The following is an 18,617-nucleotide window of genomic DNA, read 5'->3' on the forward strand; positions in this document are numbered from 1 at the left end:
CAAGTCTGTACTTGTGGTGTGGTGTTTGTGTATTGTGAAATGGTTAACATGATTCAAGGTTGGGGTGATGTGATCACAGCAGAGGATAACATTCCTCTCACCTGAAAAATGTAAAGATACTAGAGATTTGAAAAAGCAAGATTGATCAGGGGTAATTTTGGACTGAATATGGGTTTAGGATTACTCTGGGGCACCATTGACAACAAAAGACTTCAATGGAGAAGGCCCATTTCAAGATTATGACCAGACGTGACTATACCAGCATTGACAATCAAGACTCTGAGCCAAGTGTATGACAACAACTCTCGACTTACCTGACAGTGTGACGAAATGTATGTGACGGAATTTGTGACGACTTGCTTTGTTTTGATGTTTTACCTAATTGTATTACAGCCTCTAAGAGCAACCCAGGGAGCAGATTGTGCTTCATTTGTTAAACTTGCGTTTACTTTGCAGGTTGTCAACTGCAGTCTTGGAGAATTTTGTGTCATGTCTGTGAACATGCATTAACAACTAACCCCTTACTTTTCATAATGAGTTTGTAAATGTGATCGTTTCCATGACAGGCTCGGCAGGCTCCAATTTTCAATTTCATACGTTTGACATGCGCCCGTGTGTGGATTATATTTTATCATTAGGAATTTTATTTTTTGGTATGATGCATGTTTATTGTACGGAGAGCTGCATGCACAGCTACAGGTGGGTGGTGGCTTTTGTTCGTACATCCATGTGAGATGCTGCCAGTCGAGTTTCAGGGACTGAGAATTGGTGATTCCAGGCCAGGATGGCATCTGGAGGTACACCGAAGTCCAGCTGGCGATGGGTATGTCACCATGGACATTGTTATTTTTACTTTTTAACCATTGTGACACCTTTTTTTTAGAATGTGTCAAAAGGGGGAGGTGGAAGAAAAAAACAAAAACCAAGGGGGGAATTGTGGGATTTTAAGTGTTTTCAGATTTGATGGTTTTCAAGTCTTCAACATGCTAGACGGAGGAGAAGAAGCAGCTTGGCAGAAATGAAGTGAATGGGAGACAACATCGTGAAATGGAGCCAAAGCCTGGTAACAAGTGTGGAGAGTTTTAAAATAGCTTATAATAAATTGTAGCCCTTTACAAGATAGGATCAAATAGGTGGGAGAGTATTAAATGTAAAAAATTGGAACAATAACATACAGACTAGAAACGAATCAGGAACAGGTGGATAACTTATGCAATCGTTTCCATATCTTTCTGTCCTGTCACATGTCAAACGCACCTCTCGCATTAAGGTTTTAGCCGGGTTCGGAGATTCGTCCATAATCTAACCACCCGAGTTAAATTAACTCCACCGGAATCAATCTAATTTCTGTACGACGCCAATCCCTCTCAAGTCACCCGAAGCTCGAGCCGAGTAACTCAATTCGAGGCAAGACTTCGAAGTGACCGCATCGTATTGATGGCTCCCCGCTAGTGTTTGAAGTTCTTATTTTGTTACGGATATTTTTTAGATGTCTTTGTAAAGACCTCAGGGATTCGTTTGTATAGCGCACCCAAGCACTAGTTTTGCCGAAGTAAATGTTGATATGGGTCCGTTCCACTTGGTCGCTCATGCAGCGAGCCGACCAACTTTTTTTATTCGAAAGAGAATCGAATTGATAAAAGTGTGACAATAATAGCATTTAAGAAGAAAATTAATGCACTTTATATGATTAATTCCAACTTCTTCTACGTAGATCTAGCACTTAACCGTCGGAGTTCTTCACCCCACTTAATTGCTTTAAAAAGAATAACAACTTTCTTAAACCGGATAAAAATGCCGTGCTCTATTTAGATTTGCCCAATAATTAATTTGGAAGGCAAGTCTATTTTTTGATCGTGTCCTATTTAACTTTTGACGCGGCCCGACAAATTTAGGAACTGGGCCGCGCCCGACGGACAATCGAAATACTTTTATCCTCCACCAACTCCAGTAAATTTTCAACCGAATTCACTTTTAACGAAATCCACTCTTCCGTTAAATATTTACGAAAGTTATTTAATTCTCTAACTTGCTCGGAGTTACTTTTTACGCGGCCCGTCAAAAAGGGGAAGCGGGCCTGAGCCTTTCAAATAGTTAAATAACTTTCCGTTCTACACAAAACCAATAATCCGATTTAAACACTTCCGTTAATTTATTCTATTTAAATCGGCCCCAAACCATCGGTTGCATATTCAGTACAAATCCGCGCACAACGAAGTAATATACAAAACACATTTATTGAAGAAACATGGAATAGAATTACAAATCTCAATTACTCCAGAAACCGAACAACTTCACTCACTGATACCCGTGTTAATAAAATCATTTAATCCCAGAACAATTCGATTGCAAAACACAGTTCATGAAAGAGGGAAGAGGTAAATACCAGCTGCGTGCTATTTTTGGTGGAAGCAAAGTCGAGTGATCAATTCGATCTTACTTCTAAAATCCAAATTAGAGAAACAGGCTGGCCCCGAGGGAGCCGGCGGCCCGATGACTATTCCCCCCTCTCGCTAAAATACATAAAAATGGTAATCCCTCACCTATTTCTCCTGTAAAGTTGTCCAGTCCAATTTTTGGGAGTAAATCCAAGTTAATTTCAGTCCAGCGATCCTGCGTCTCACACAAAGATCTTCGGGACTTTGGAAAAAAATCTTGAAACTCCTCCGGGCTTCTTCACGTATGAGCGCTCTTTTGGGGGGAAAAGCCCTGAAGCTGCCCCTGCAGGACTTTTTATAGACTTCTCTGTCCCCCCCCTCCCCTTTCTTTCTTCTATACCTTCCCTATAGGGTAAGACTGCCCAGTTTTCCCACGCCTATAGAATAAACTGGTCAGTTTTCCCACGCCTACTATAGGGTAGGAGTGCCCAGTTTTCTTCCCACGCTTGGACATCTGTGGCCCTCAGCAGCTGTTTCCGCCTTGACCACGCAGTACTTTCCACCAAATGCACAGCTAGCCCCTGGTAAAACCTTTCACTTCCCCTTTTCTTCTCTTCCTGTTACATGAAAATAACTTTTTAAAGTTACACTTCAATTAACTCTGAAATAAAAATCCAAACCCTTGACCTACTTCTCTAAACAATTTATGTCACGCCACTATTCTCATAGTGAAGGGTCTCTTGATCGAATTGACAAATAATATTGCTTAAAGCGGTTACAGAATAAATTTTTAGCCAAGCAAAGAAATCAAAAAATAAAAATCACATTTGTGCTTCTCCAAAAAATGTATGTCACGCCACTATTCTCATAGTGAAGGGTCTCTTGATCGAATTTACAAATAATATTGCTTAAAGCGGTTACAGAATACATTTTTAGCCAAGCAAAGAAATCAAAAAATAAAAATCACATTTGTGCTTCTCCAAACAATTTATGTCACGCCACTATTCTCATAGTGACGGGTCTCTTGATCGAATTGACAAATAATATTGCTTAAAGCGGTTACAGAATACATTTTTAGCCAAGCAAAGAAATCAAAAAATAAAAATCACATTTGTGCCTCCATGCGTGACTCACACTCTGACACCGTGTTCCTCTTTTATTTCTATTTTAACTTGTTTAGCTTATTTTGGCCCCTCTTTTGGTCTCACGTTTTGGTCTGGCGCCATCTTTTGGACAAATTTGGAATTTCAGCTCTGCCAATTTATTCCTGTGAACAATCCATATTCTACCATTTGCACCATCTCTACCCCCCATGTTACATGACACGCACCAACCATCTGCATGTCCTGCAACATCTTCATCTCTGCCACACTCTCCATTATTTTGGCCAGTAGAGATTCCCAAGCCTCGCTTCTAATATTCTTTCCGATAACTTCATGCTTTGCTTAATCAACATAACAACACCTCTGTAGCTACTACAGTTCTGCGCATCGCCGTAGTCTGAAATAAAAAATAGAAGTCAACACCTTTCCGGGAATCTTCTCGCTTTTTAAGAATCTCCCCTGCCTCTCTCCTTGATAGTTCCATGCTGTCACTGGAATGCCGTCTAGGCCAATTGCCTTTCCACTCTCTATCTTTTACAAATGTCTGGGTATGAATTTTATCTATATTTATTTTTCTCACTCATTGGCGGCCCCACAGAGGGACTTGAAGCGACTCCACAGATGGACGTTGTGTGCCAACAGAGGGACCCTGGTGGCATCAACGATTTTGGTGACCTCAGTTAAACTGAGGTTGTTAGAGATTTGCTCACTCCAACTTATTTTGCAAGAACCACACGGGAGACAAGTAAGTCCTTTTAGACACCTGCAGGTGGAGAGTCCATTCGTCGCTGTGCGTACAGCGATGTTCGAATGGAGGTCTGAACCCTCCTTCCTGCAAGAGGATATTTATTAAGAGAAACAGAGTGGGGGGATGAGTAGGCTGAGTAGAAAGCCCTTGTCCTCTAGTCTAAACATGTCAGGGAATGTTTTACGACCTTGTGATAAGGAGGACAAGGTAAGGTATTTATTACCTGTTGCATTCCAACATAATCCTATGATAAAGATAACCTGGAAAACCCTAACAGAGGTCAACAGAGGGAGTGAAGGAATGGGATCAAAATACAAAAAGTCCTGCCTACCTACAAAAACAGATGTGCTCAAACCTCATTGAATAAAGTACATAAGCAGACAAGTATATTCACATATTAAATCAATAAAAGAAACATTTTAAGCGTATAATTATACCTACACACCAAATCAATAAAGAAGACATAACTAGACATTTTTGATAAGTGGTAATGAGAAAGGTTTTTATAACTTTATGATCTGATATATACTATTTCTGAGCAATTTGAAATAACAAATGTCTTTTGATTTTGCCTAAATAGCTTAATTACCCTTAAGGAACTGTGTAATGCATGCCTGATGTTTTTCTCTAAATCATGGACACGGCCAGAGTCGTCTTGACCGTTCAGTACTTGATTGTATCTTATGTTTTGACTAATGCCAGACGCCAGTTTTTGATTACTACTGAACGCTCTGCACAGAGGGAAATATTTTGCCTAACAAAGAAAAGATACGGTTGGAAGCATGATTAAACTAAGAATATAATGACGTAAGCAAAGACATGAAGTATCAAAAGAACAAACTTTACATAGTCAGGGAACAGCAATAGATTAATGATGTCACAGCCAAAAGCTAACATAATTTCTTACAAAATGACAAAATTGAAAGAATGAGGTAAGACAGTGAATTGAGAAGATGATTGGAGAAGAATGTTCACAGGAAGGTCACGTGGAGATAAAACCAGCAGGTGCCAGAGGGAGCCAGCCAAGGACTCGGCCAAAGATGATCGCCAAGGCCGAAAGACGGGACGGAAGACAACAGCCCCCCCACACACCGAATCGCCCATAACCAGCACCCTCTCCCATGGCGAACTTGCCCCACCCCAAAGACTCATCACCCATCAATCTCGGCCCACAATGTGCAACTGATTATAAGCTGATCAAAGAACCTTGAACATTGCCTTTTCTGAATGGAGACTTTCTGCTCTTGAGCATGGTCGCACAAAAGGCCCAGCGCTGTATTGTACCTTCCTGAAAACAGAGCTTTCTTAACAAGAATTGTGATTGAACTCAACCAACCTGTATCTAAGTCTAATTTCTACTTCAGTGTCTTAGCATTTTCCTAAATCTGCAGGAATCAAACGAGCACGCAGTGAGTAAATTGGATAACAGGTGACTGGCAATGGCTTTTGCCGTGAGGCGCAGATAGCGCACTCCCTAAATTGTGGACAAAATCCAACAGTATCCCAATCTGTCTTTTCCAGTATCCATCAGTGACCCTGAAACTCGATCCCGAGACTCCACCTACAGCCGTGAACGACAAGAAAACGGTGCTTGGCTCTGAGGCACCTTTGACCTTTTGCAAGAACAAAGAAGGACTATATGTTTGCTTGGGGGGAGCACAACGCTCCGGAGGAAAACGACATCCTCGGAGACAAGTACAAAGAGTGAAGGAGCTCATAAGATGAGAATGGACTCATTCGAAAATGGACTGATCCGAGAGTGAGGAATGCGTTGGCTCTGAGGCTACAACAAAAGACAACAACTTGACAATGAGGTGCTGCAAAAGACACATGAGACATGAAGTGTGCAACAAGCAAACCGGACTCCTTGCTGAGGCGTTATCAAACTTGGTGGGGCTTGGGTCAAAGTGGATGGAAGCTTGCTTGGGCACAACTGAGGAGTCTTGATAAAAGATAAATAAATAAATAAATAAATAAATAAATAAATAAATAAATAAATGAGGAGCAAAATGTGTAGTGTTACAGAGAAAGAAAAAGCATCATAATCAGAGGATGGATACATTTGGATAAAACAGATAGGCTAAACTGTAGGAAATAAGAGTAGGATCATATTTAGTCCATCCAGCTTAACAATTAGACATTTAGTCATGGACATTTTGGAGATGAAAATAGGGCATTAGGACCCAATGGGATGCAGTCAAGAGGTGGCTAGATTGTTCAAGGGACCTAATTAATAAATCAGAAATTAATTACACCTTGCTGGGAATTCTGGTGTCAGAAAGTCCGATAAGTTCAAGGAATAACAGCCATGGAAACTTTTGACGGTTAAGAATAATGCTGCATAAAAGTCACACAAAGTGACAGTTAACAAGTGTGATAGGACTCGAATAACAAATGCATTGACATGGCAAAGTGAAAACAACATAGTTGAGTAGACTGTCGGAGGGAGCCTTTTGAGTATCTTTACCTGGCTGTTTGATTAGAATGATTGATTAGGATAAAATTATTTAAGGACCATCTGAGGCTGCATCTTTCCCCATGCTCACCCATGAACAGGCTCAGCAGTAGAAATAACTGAATTTTTTAGGCATTTAATTGACAAGTTTACGGTAAAGGTGAGGTACGATTGTATGAAATATTTAATTGAGAAGAACATCCAGAAATGAAGGGTTACCTTCAGTATTCACTGATTACCTGCTCACTTACACATACTAAATTTGTTTGTTGTGAGATGAGAGCTGAGCGATGAAGGCGAATGAATCGGCACTTGTGTGGTTAGGAGTGTGTACGTGTGTTGGGGTGCAGTATGAACGGCAAATGTACTTTGGAGTTGGTATGAGATGATCACAGTTGAGGGTAAGATTCCTCTCACATGAGACTATCTAGACATTATAGATTGGAATACTCAAGATTGATGAGTGATGAGTCAAAACCTTAACTAACAGCTGATGGTTAATCGGAGGCACCATGAACAACAAAATAGTTCATGGAGAAGGCCCATTTCAGCAACACGGATGGACAAGACAGAACTAATATCAAACACTAGGACGATGGCCGATATGACGTGATAAACCTGGACTCACCCGACAGGGTGACGGACTATGTGGATGGCAACCGAACATTTGAAACTTAAGCTTGCTTGTGGAAAGAGCGAGCTTTGCTTTGTTTTTATGCGTCACTTGACTTATTGCAGCATCAACCGCCAGCCAAGGAGCAGATTGCTGGTTGTTTTATAACTTGTATTAATTTTGCAGGTTGTCGATTGTGGTCTTGGAGAGTTTATGTTGAATTCACGTGAAACTGTTAATCCTAACCCTTTTGATTTTTATGATGAATTTGTCAATGATTGATGAGTGATTGATTGATGATTTTCAGGACAGAATCCCCGGGCGCCATGATTCTTTGTGTGTCTATTGTTATTTTGATACTTGATGCCTGTGAAGTTTTTGTGAGTGCAAGTGTCCGCTGTCAGCAGGGCTGTATGTTGACTGGCATGAGTGCGATGATTTTTGTTTGTGTTGCCGAGTGTGGGGTGGACAGTCAATTTTCAGGAACTTGGGGATGACGGTCCTGGATGAGTGAAAGGTTCGACAGGGCTGGCTGCAAGGCATATGATGATGTGGTAGGACATTTGGCCGGTTCCTTTTTGAATGCCTAATGACACATTGGGCGAATGTGTCAAAAGGGGGTGGTGTTACATTTGAATGAGTAAGTAGATATAAAATTTAATTGTGACATTCAATGTTTTTTCAGATTCACTTATTTTTTAGGCCTTAACAGTACGTGCCAGAATTCAACAGGCAGTGATGGAAGGAGCAGAAGAAGCATCTCGAAAGGAAAGGAGTTAGTGGGAGACAACAATCTGGAATGGATGCAAAGCGTTGTAACAATCTCGCGGCAGTAACGGTTAAGGTGTTTCAACGGAAAAACACGAGTGATGACAAATCATACAGCTAATAGGGATTAGACTGCGGCACAATAGACAACAAATGTTTGGAAGGTAATTAAATAAGATAGGAATCTGGACCAGAAACAAGGAATAGGGAAAATTCCTGAACATATGAATGCGTTAAAGCTGCTATTAAAGGAAACATACTATTTAAGAACACATTTTAAGAGAATTAATTTGCATAACAAGTATTGGAAAGAGTTGAGTAGTTATATCATTTTGGGAAGATTACAGGTCCATTGCTTCAAAAGGGTGACTGATTTGAACAGTGAGGTGACTTGAAGGGGAGACAAAGATAATGTACATCGACAAATTGGTTGAACAAAACTAACGGGACTGGTACCCATTTAACAATACTGAGAAAAATTTAAATCAAAGAGGAAATTTGGAGTGAAAATTAGTATTTGGACTGGGAAAGAGTGATTGCTGAGACGTGATTGACAGGACTTCAGACAGTGACAGCTGCAGCAGGAAAGGCTAACTTGAAAAGGTAGAAGTTACTCTGACAGACTGACAGCACGACGAGAAATAAGAGGGATGATTCATAACTCCTGGGGGGAATGTTGTTTGTTTGTTTGTTTGTTTGTTTGTTTGTTTGTTTGTTTGTTTGTTTGTTTGTTTGTTTCAGGGATCACGTGGGCATCTGGATCATAGAAGTAGATGCCGGGAACGCTCGGAGGTTCCACTGAGCACTTCGATGAGACGACGGCCACCAGTCGTCCCCGTGCCCCAATCAACCCCAAAGGAGAAGATTTTGTTTTCTGACAACTGGTTATGGAGATGTCGTCTACTAGGGGTGACCGAAGGGGGCCGGGAGGACTTCCGGCCTACGTTGGGCATTGCTGCTTTTTCCATTGCAACTCAAGGTTTTGTGCTGTTGTCATCGTGCAATACTGGCAGTGGCTCTCAATTATTGCAGAACCCCTGGACGCTGACCGGGGCCTAGAAAGGGACTCTGAGGACGGTGAAGTAGACATAAAGATTTTGGATGAACAGCAGGCCCTGGGCAGTGATCCCGGCACAATTCACTACTGAGCATTCAGTGGACTGGACTTTGCATCAGCAGGCACTTACATGTGCAAGGGGGGCAACACTGAGGGCTTGCAGTAGGCTGTGATATTACGTCAATATTATATCCTTCATTACTTTATCTAATGACTACATGCTGCATTACTTTATCTCATTCGTTTACCTCGTCACATATTAACATTATGACGATGCAGTTTGACTGTTTAGCGGTCGGTGGACATGTCATTATTTTCCTTACTGTTTTGGGAGCTCATACTGTGTTTTGGGGATTGTGATATGTGCCAGGACTCCTTTTACCTGACTGACGCCAGGTGGAGGGAATCACTGTGGATGTTAGAAGGGGCCTCCCTCTTTTTCCTTGTCATTAGACTGGCAGGGTTTTTTCTCGAGGGAGGGCCGGCAGCTTTAGGGGGCTTCTAACGGGCCATGCCAAATTAATTTCTTCACAAATTATCGACGTTGTTGAGGTGTTACCTAAGGGGGGTGGTTATCGTCATTTGGATAATGTAGACTTCAATTTTCTTTACTTGTGGTTCCTGAGAGGCCTCAGATTGTTGTCAGGGAGCAATTGGCTACCTAAATAGTTTGAGCTTTCCTCGTTAAAATAACCTTAAGTAGCATGCCTTGACCGTGATTTAGGCTGAGAATTTATAGGCCAAATTGTAGACATGACCATAAAATTTGGTTGGGGGAAATTTTTTGGATGTTTACCGATGTCATCTCTTGTTGGACCGTTCTCGGGACACTTATAAGGTCCCGAAAGGGGGGTCTGTTGTAAATTTTGGGCTTCATGCGTCTCTGTATGTTGCCTTAGAAGGCCAACCAGCAGCAGTGGTACTACCATAAGCTAGTTTTTGCTGGACAGAGAGGCTTTAGTTTCAGTAATGTATAAATACTTAGAATATGGAAGGGCCAGTTGTCCGTGACCAGGGAAGAGCCGAGTGGATGATCTTTTAGGGGCATCAAAAGCAACAAGTAGACTGAGACTCGAACCGCAGCTGTTATTCAAAAGCCATGAGATCAGCAGTCTGGCCAGGTATAAAATATGCTTGTCTGTCAGACGAGAGAGAGGAGCAGCTAACATCTTCGCTGTTGGGCCACTCGGACATTTGGAGAAACTTCACTCTGACATCGGTTGAATAAAATCTTTTCCCAATCAGCCGTGTGTCACTGAAGTGTTCCTTCTCTGAGCCAGCTATCTTCCACCAAGTATTTTTTGGAGACCAGCGGCGCAACAAAGACAATTCACCACAGTGGATATCTGTGCCCAGGAGGCAGATTTTTCATCATTTCGGTCCGATCACACAACCGCAATGCGCCGGACGCATTAGAGTAGCAGTGCCGTGGGCTGACAAAAATAGAAATAATTCCAAAATTGGAGCTGACATCCAGGTTGGAAAAGCTGATTTTTCGTCATTTCCGTCCGACCGCGCGAGCGCAGCCCGCCGGACACATTATTGTGAAAGCGCCGTCGCTAAAACTTGGAAAATATTCCAAAATGTGATTGTAACTCAGTGTGGAGGAGAATGATTTTTTCGTCATCTAGTCCGACCGCGCAACCACAGCGCGCTGGACACATTATTGTGACAGCGTGTTGAGCTTCGCGCCGTTGTATTGTGAGACTTGAAGAAAGAGTGCGTTGGAGACAAAAGAAACTTTCCTTTTAGACTCTTCTTAGCCGCTTTTAGTTGGAACTATGTACACTCGCCGAAGGTTTCTTTCAACTCACATTAGGCACACTTGTGCTCAATGTCATACAGATCACTGTATCTGAGTACACAAACACAAACTAGGCTTCATCTTAACACCCCCACTTGTACTCAGAATGCACACATTTCAAGAAAACAAAAAACAAATATGAATACACACAAGATACAATACAGATTTGGGTCTTTTCCATTCTGTTAAACACCAAACATCATGCTTGCAAACTTTCTAAGTTTTGATCTGGTGACAGGTTTGGTCATGACGTCTGCGATAATAGTAGTGCAATAACCTGGTAGTTAACTTTTCCTTCGTTTACAATAGATTTAATGAAATGATACATAATGTCTACATGCTTGCACCTCTGTCTGTTCACAGGGTTTTTGGCTAAAGTGATTGTTCCCTGGTTATCCTCATACACTACAGTTTGTGTGTATTTGTAGTCATCAATGTTTTTCAACAGTTGTTCTAAATATATGCACTCCTGCATTGTAGAGGCCAGAGCCATGTATTCTGCCTCACTTGTTGAACGCGCCACTGTGGGCTGTTTCTTTGTTTTCCATGATACTAAAGCATTCTTGTTACTTAGGCTTATACAGTAACCTGTGGTGCTGCGTCTGTCTGTGACATCAGCTGCCCAGTCTGCATCACTATAGGCCACTAGGCCTAGGTTTTCACCATCGTTTTTCCTGAAACATAATTCTTTGTTTGTAGTTCCTCTGAGGTATCTGAAAACGTGTTTCACAGTTATCCACTGTTGGTTCACAAAAGTACTGTGATAATTTGCTTACCACAAAGCATAAGTCTGGACGTGTACATGTTGTTAAATATATGAGGCTGCCAACTGCCTCTCTATACATTTGGCATCATCCATCTTAACAGCATCTTCAGTATAACACTATTTTTGGTCACAAGGAGTTTCCCTTGGCTTGCAGTTATCCATTTTGAATTTTTCCCAAATCTTGTGTACCGTAATTTCCGGACTATAAGTCGCGTTTTTTTTCATAGTTTGGGTGGGGGGGCGACTTATACTCAGGAGCGACTTTCACAAATTTTTACTTGATCATTAAGACATCACTCACAAGTATAGTTGACCACTTCCCATGTTATTTTTAGTATAGTTGATCACTTCACATGCTTTTATATCTTTATCTTGAACATATTCAAACATAAAAAATAGAGAAAACATCAAATAAAGCAATTAACACTTTAAAGCACCATATCCAAGTCCACTGTCTGCTGTATGTACACTTGCTCCATTTTTGCTCCTCTTATATTTATTATTATTTATTATTATTTGTTTATTTATCATTTATTCAACACTCTTATTTATTCATTGTTTGTGCCTTCTTGGTTTTTTTTTTGTGTTGCTTGTATGCATATGTGTACTATCTCACCGAGGGATAGTGGGAACGTAATTTCAATCTCTTTGTGTGTCTTAGTATATGAAAAAAATCGACGACAAAGCAGACTTTGATAAAACAACCAAATAAACAAAAAACTACATCTGAAAAAAATTATATTTTCAGACGAAACTGGATGAGGGGGCTCTAAATTTCACCGTTGGCCGTGACTCATCAACTGGGTGGGCTTAAGAAAAATGGCACCAAAAAGAAACTCATATTTTGCAGGTTACAAACTTCAATTTGTAAAATATACAGCTGAAAACAGTAATCGAGCAGCAGAAAGAAAGTTTGGCGAACCATGATGTACCAATGGATTACTATTTCAAGTGACGTCAGTGGCGCGGCGCGGCGCGGCGGACATAAAGGACAAACGTACCCACGTAAGGACTACCGGCATCATTAGCGGTGATCATTTCTAAGTGACACGAAGGACAAAGATTTTGAAGGAATTAAGGATTTGGAGTGACATAGAAGGTTTGAAAAACTATTATGGCTTTTACGCACGCCCGGTCCTACTCTACTGAGTCGGGGGCCGGCGCTCGGCCGAGTGGCTGTCCGCGAACGGTGCATGGGGCTCAGACATGGCCATTACGAATGCCCGGTCCTATGCCATGGAGCTCTCGTGTCTGGATAGTCCACGCCGCCACACGCTTGGAAGTTTGTTTTGTTTAATAAAGAGCCGTTTACCAAACCCACGTCTATCCTTGTACTTTGTTAACGCTACAATATAGTAGTTATATACTAGATCTGTGGAACAAAGACGAGGCTTACGTCAGGGCGCACGCGCGGCGATGTTGACAAAGGACGAGGAATTTGATCGATGGATTTAATGGATTTAAAGTGCACGGATGGTTTGATAATATTATTGGCTTATATTATAGTTATTTGAAATATAGTTTATCTATCATTATATGAGCCTGTGGAATATTTTGAAGTGCAAGCGCACTCAGCTGCGCGCACCCATTGTTGACAAAGAACGATCGATGGATTTAAAGGGCTAGAGACATCCCTTTTTTTTTTTCAATTAGAACGGAATTTGATAGAATGTATAAAGTGAACACATTTGCCGCCTTGGAAATTAAAAATGGACACCGATTACTAAGAATAAAGCTGAAATGAAATGCCACTTTATCGATCGGGTCCCGCACGAAGCCAAACTGGCGGCGCCATTACTGTGACGTCACAAGTTGTACATCTGGATGTCAACAAACCCAAAGAACATGGCAGATGATAGCGACAGCTCCGTTTCTAGCGGCAATATTAGCATCATTTTATCCGATTCATAAACCTCTTTTGACGCAGAATATGATGAATCTAGCAGTTCACTTGGGCTGAGCTGAGCACATTTTCTGAATTGTGCCCCTCCCGTCACTCTGGTTAGGTTGGCATAGTAAAAAGTGCTCTTGGGGGCTTTAGAGTGCCGAGTTGATCTCGGCACATGAAGACATGACCACCTGCAACGTTTGGTTTAGGTTTTATAAGCATTTTTAATTTTATTGCTTAAATCGCATTTTCTCGACGAGCTGAGCACGTTTTCTGAATTGTGCCCCTCCCGTCACGCTTCGACATACTTTTCAAAGTCAAAGTCTCAAAGTCTCCTTTATTGTCAATTCCTCCGCATGAGGTCGAAATTACGTTTCTCACTATCCCAGGGTGACAAGACAGCGTTCACAACGCACATACAAGTAAACAACACAGGAAAAATAAAACAAGAAGATGAACAATAAGAGTGATAGCACGCTAGCCGCTCCCGATGCACAGCAGAGTCCGGAAAGATGACAGTCAACCAGGCCACTGTGAACACGAGCACACAGCAGGCACGGACTGTCCGGTTCGTGGATCCTATCAGGCGAACTCAACCCATCTTGTCGTCCCGCGAACGAACGTACGCCAGGATAATGGAAGGCACGGCTAGGCGAGCTGGGTTGGCCGCAAACCTGGCCCGACGTCTCCGCGCTGGCCCCTCTTCTCTTTTTGTTTACATTCACTGAAGCTAAACGCGTACAACTTGAGACGTCATGAGACGTCACTTCCGGCTGGCGGCTCGGTGCAGTCAAACTCGTTTGTGCGGCAAATTTAAATTATATTTTTCAGAGCAACAGCTTCCTTTTCGTTGTTTCGAGCGTCAATTTATATTTATAAGCCCATAAGCTAACTAAAACCGATTTATACATATACCGGTGTCTCCAGACCTTTAATGAATTGGAGTGACACCGATGGTTTTATAAACATGTTATTCATGTAATAGTTGTCCTTAATCACTCTATATGTTACGTCAGGCCCGTTCTCAGCTCTTTGTTTGTGTTTGTCACGTTAGCATACCTATCGTTTAGCCTGTTGTTGCTATCGTTTAGCCTGTTGTTGCCCGTTCATGACTGTTTTTGGTGTGGGACTTTGTCGAATAAATTGCCCCCAAAATGCAACTTATACTCCGGAGCGACTTATAAATGTTTTTTTTCACTTTTGGGGGCATTTTATGGCTGGTGCGACTTATACTCCGGAGCGACTTATAGTCCGGAAAATACGGTACATATGTTTCCCGTGATATTTTCACACATCCATCAGATATTTTGAAATTGATACAGAGAAAATGCTTAGACTGACCTAGATTTTTCATCTTGAATTTTTCTGAAAGCATCATTTTGAGATCAATCGTTATTTTCTCATTACTGGCTGAAATGATCAAATCATCTACTCAGATAATCAAAATCACCTTTCCTTGTCTGGTCTACTTTGCATACACACAGTTGTCTGCTGGGTTTTGTGTGAAACTATTTTGCGTTAGGCATTCGTGTAGAACCCTATTCCAGTTACGGCCAGATTGTTTTAGACCGTACAAAGACTTTTCCAGTTTACACACAAGACCTTCCCCTTATTCATGGCCGTCTGGTTGATCTGTGTAGACCTCGTAATCAATTGGGGCGTGTAAGTAAGCTGTTTTTACATCCATTTGATGGATTAGCATATCCTCCTGGACTGCTTTTTGTATCATTACTCTCACACTGGTTATATTTGCTGTTGGGGAGAATGTTTCACCATCATCTATCCCCATCTTTTGACCTTTTGCCACAAATCTTGCTTTGAATTTGTCTTTACCTTCCACGTCAGTCTTTACAGCATAGACCAGACATGGGCAACTGCGGCCCACGGGCCACATCCGGCCCACGGGTTGTTTAATCCGGCCCGCCAAACCTGAATAACTTGTATTACTGAACTTTTTTTTGGGTCATTTTCCCTGCAATTACTATGTTTCCCCAATAGATGGGGAAGCGCCCGCCCGCGCATTTACTCCCGGAAGCTGTGTCAGAAAGCTCAGTGCACAGTCACAAGTGCGTGTACGTACTAAGTAGTACGGACCCGGCGCGCCCCGCACTCTATTTCCATCAGTGCCGAATTTCGAGTGTGGGCTGTGACGTCAGCATTCTTGTAATTTGCGCGCTGAGCTTTCAGATACAGTTTTACGCTAATGCCACCCACAAACCTTCCCCTGGAATCCTTCCATTAAAATGAGTGGCCCGAAGAAAAGAAAGGTGGACACTGAGTGCCAAGTGTTTAAAAAAAAAAGAGAGAGGACAATTTGGCTCGACCTACGTGTGTGAGCAGACGTTCAGCCACATGAACGTCAACAAAGCCCGTCACAGCTCTAGGTTAACGGACTGACACCTCGGCTCTATCCTAAGAATTACCACAACAAATTTCACTCCAGACCATGATGCACTAGCAAAAATGGGAGACCAACAATACTATTGATTTCTTTATTACTTTATTTGAATGTATTCTTTCACTGATTCTTCAAGATGATGTATTTGGTCAGAATGTTTGCCGTTTGACGTGATTTCGCCTCATTAGATAAACAGATTTCATAAATCTGACTTGCAGGCGCTGAAGTGATGGAAACTATTAATCATAATAACAGTGTCGTATTTAATGAGAATCACTGATAGTAGTTTTTGGGTGAAATATTCTTTTAATGCTGTTAATAAATGCATTTGTTTTCAAAAAGCTTTTTTTGAATATCCATGCTTTACTACCTACTAAAAGTACAAACCTTTTATGCAATGACCTTTACATCGCATTTCTATTACTTCACAGAAACACTACATCCATCTGCTCCTGGTTCGGCCCCCCGGTCAAAATTTAGAACCAAATTTGGCCCGCCAGTAAAAAAGTTTGCCCACCCCTGGCATAGGCCTATTTCCCCCCCACTGTTTTTGTGCCCTTCGGCAGAGTAGTGTCACAACTCGTCCCCGGTTGTTTTATTATCTGTAGGTTGTCATGGTTTCTGTCCGTCTGTGTATTCGCCCCTCCCTTCCTGTGTCAACTCACAATCAATGTACTGATCACAGTCACCTGCCTCTCGTTATCTGTCTCGTATTTAAGTCCTGTCTGCGTTTCACTCCCCTGTCGGATCATTGTTGGTGTGTTAATGTCTTCATGTGTTTTTGTTTCACGTCTTTGTCGGTCAGTCCTGTTGTTGGTTTATGTCAGTTTACCGAGTCTGTTAGTTTGTTTTCTTCAATAAACCCTGGTCTAAGCTGCACTTGGTCGCCCTGCTCCATCCGTTCCTGACAGTTAGAGTAAATGTGTTGTTTTCTTTTAATGACTGTATTTCTTCATCCATAGCTTTAACCCATTGTTTTGAGTTAGCTGATCTCATTGCTTCTTCATATGTGTTTGGGATACCACACATTGCTCTGTAGCAGTAATCAATCGTGAGATTAATCTCATCACTATCATCGCTGTCTGTTACGAAATCTTTTAAGTGACTTGGCTTTCTCCTCTCTCTTACAGGTTATCTCCCACTGACAGGTTCACTTCTTGTCTCTTCTTGATCATATACATCAGATGTACCACCTTGTGGATTTTGTCTTTTACACTTGACTCCTGAGACGTCTCCCTGTTCTCGTTAGCCTCTTGTGTACTTTTGTCCTCCCTAGGGCAGGGTTCGGCAACCCAAAATGTTCAAAGAGTCATATTGGCCCAAAAATACAAAAAACATACCTGTCTGGAGCCACAAAAATCTGAAAGCCTTTTAGAATGCAACATAGACTGCTCCTCAGTTGTTCATTGTTAATTTGAACTGGAGATCTCTAATTCTACAGGTAGGCGCATGAAGCATCCCGGAATCACTCACACCCCCTGCCATAATGCTGGAGAACCTTTTTTCGTAGCCTCCGTAAGATCTCTTTTCAAAGCCGTTTTGTTCATCCAAAGAAACACGATGTTACAGATGACAAAAAACACAAGATATTATATACACCAGGTTAACTACGGATATTAATTAATATAGCCACAGTGTTTGAACATTTAAACAGCGGCATAAAGACAGAGAGCATTTCAGTCTAACTGCATAGCCTGTCAACATAGGCAGCCGTGTGATCACGCAATCCTCAGAGGAGGCTAGACAGGACGTTGGCTCCGCCGAGTGAATCGTCTTCGGTTTTAAAATAACTATGAAAATTCAGCGATTTTGGTTCAAAATGATACAAAATTATTGAAATTAAAAGGAAAATGACTTTATAATAACAACAATTAAATTTGTTTTTCCCCTTTTCATGATGGCAGGGGGGGCAGCTCGGTGGAGCATTGGCTAGCACGTCCGCCTCACAGTTAGGAGGGTGCGGGTTCAATTCCACCTCCGGTCCTCCCTGTGTGGAGTTTGCATGTTCTCCCCGTGTCCGCGTAGGTTCTCGCCAGGCACTCCGGTTTCCTCCCACATTCCAAAAACATGCTTGGTAGGCCGATTGAGCACTCCAAATTGCCCCTAGGTGTGAGTGCGAGTGGGGATGGTTGTTGGTCTCTGTGTGCCCTGCGATTGACTGGCAACCAATTCAGGGTGTCCGCCGCCTACTGCCCGATGACGGCTGGGATAGGCTCCAGTACGCCCGCGACCCCCGTGGGGACAAAGCTGTACTGAACATGGATGGATGGATGGATGGATGATGGCAGGGGAGGCATTGCCTCCTCTGACCACACCTCCCTGCTCCCTGTTTGTTTACATCTCACCTGTGCTGTGTCGCAGGCTATGACGCAATTTTGCTATTTGGCATCATTCTTAAATTCGGTATTTTTAATATATTTACAACTACATACATTTTTACAGAACAAGTATGGTTGTGTCGTGATTACCATCTAAAAACCATATTTAAAAAAACAACAACAACCAAAAAAACCAAATTTTTACATTTTCGCGCATTTTTGCAAAAACTCTAGGAAGCCGGTGCCATCTGCCAGCTCAACACCGTGCGTATTCGGCTTGAATGAGTCATCAAAACTTTTAAACTTGGATATATCCGTGAC

At 42.0% G+C, this 18,617-nt stretch overlaps 1 protein-coding gene across 1 annotated transcript in view; it reads right to left on the minus strand.

Annotated features, from left to right (window-relative positions):
• The window catches only part of LOC148395956 (uncharacterized), a 67,035-nt gene that overhangs the window by 48,151 nt on the left and 267 nt on the right, over window positions 1-18,617 (minus strand). The window lies entirely within an intron of this gene.

The sequence above is a fragment of the Syngnathus floridae genome, chromosome 6, assembly GCF_059516105.1.
Source record: "Syngnathus floridae isolate MCC-2025c chromosome 6, RoL_Sflo_1.0, whole genome shotgun sequence".
NCBI lineage: Eukaryota > Metazoa > Chordata > Actinopteri > Syngnathiformes > Syngnathidae > Syngnathus > Syngnathus floridae.